This window comes from Aplysia californica, unplaced genomic scaffold (genome assembly GCF_000002075.1).
Source record: "Aplysia californica isolate F4 #8 unplaced genomic scaffold, AplCal3.0 scaffold00369, whole genome shotgun sequence".
Taxonomy (NCBI): domain Eukaryota; kingdom Metazoa; phylum Mollusca; class Gastropoda; order Aplysiida; family Aplysiidae; genus Aplysia; species Aplysia californica.
In genome coordinates, this window is record NW_004797639.1 from 674,472 (window position 1) to 675,810 (window position 1,339).

Below are 1,339 nucleotides of genomic sequence, written 5' to 3' on the forward strand. Positions count from 1 at the left end.
ACACACACACACACACACACACACACACACACAAACACACACACACAACAACAACAACAAACTAAAATCTACAAATTATATAATCGTAACAACTTTGTTTGATTTTAAATTAAAAATAACGTCTTCCAAGCAGAGCTGTCAACAGAATGTCGTCACAGTTGGATAAGCCCAAAAGCTTTCTGTGACGTAGTATTCGTGTGTGTGTCTAGGGCGACGTGACAGTGACTCTGTTGTGCTATACTACTATAAAAGCCGCGCGCTTGGATGTAGCTATTAAAAGAGGACGTCCCCAGCAAAGCCTGCGTTCAGCATAAAGGAAGGTAAACATTATTTTTCTCAAAGTCCAAGCATGTTCATGTTGTAGGTGTAGGATCTATGATCTAGATAGCACGAGCGGACGCTTGTTATTGCTCAGTCGGACTTGTCTAACAAGACTACCACCAATATTGTCAAAGACAGAAGTGCTCATCTATTCTTCTGTTTTTCTTCTTTGCGTTCCTATAGATCTCAAGGCTTATTGACTGTTGGTTCTTCATCCTGCAGTACAACTGATAATTTTATTTTATTTTTTTTTTACATATTATGTACTCGTTTGTTGTTGCTTTTTGTTTTTACTTTGTACGGCTCCTTGCCAGACTACAGTCCGGTTTCGAAGGTACTAGAAATGTTTTATTACTGGCTGGAGTATTTTCAGTTTTGGTGGAATTAATTTTGCTTGGGTGGCGGCCGAAGCCTACTCGTCGATTTTAGGATAACTAGAAAGTGATCTTTATTGTGTGCAGCTTACACACGAGACCTCCGAGACTGTTCGCCCTTATCCAGGAAGGAGAGACATTACGTCTTACCTACCCTTAGATCAGGGGTGTGGCTGAAATATTCGAAAGACATTTTCGTTTCGAAAGCTTTTAAATTTCTTTTTCTGATACGCGACAGACTCGAACTCAATGCATGACTTCGTTATTCAAGTTGAAACTAACATGCTTAGATCTGTATGTTATTTGTCTAATTGTTATTGTTGTTGTTGCTGGTGGTGTTTCTTCTTTTTTTTTCAAGCCAGGGTGCTCTCCGTTAACAGCTTTTTAATTATAATAAGTGTCGCATAAGTACTAATTGTAGATATCGGTATTACACCTTCAGTTTCTCTCCGCGGGAAATTCTAATATAATAATGTGACTATTATGATGAGCACGGCTATCAAAAGAAAAAAACTGCTTTGTATATTAAATTACTATAGCTAAAAAAAGGCAAGAAAACAGAATGCATGGCAATATCCAAAAAAGCAGCAAACCCAGTTGTAATCTCATTAGCAAAGGTGAAAAGATCAAACAAGTCCAACAGT

General features: G+C 38.0%; 1 protein-coding gene across 1 annotated transcript in view; it reads left to right on the plus strand.

The window, feature by feature from the left end:
* The first annotated feature begins 284 nt into the window (after nucleotides 1-284).
* LOC101850186 overlaps nucleotides 285-1,339 on the plus strand; it is an 8,184-nt gene continuing 7,129 nt past the window's right edge. Inside the window, exon 1 of the mRNA XM_005103359.3 lies at nucleotides 285-320. The gene's annotated coding sequence lies outside the window, so the exon portion shown is untranslated. The remainder of the gene's footprint in view (nucleotides 321-1,339) is intronic.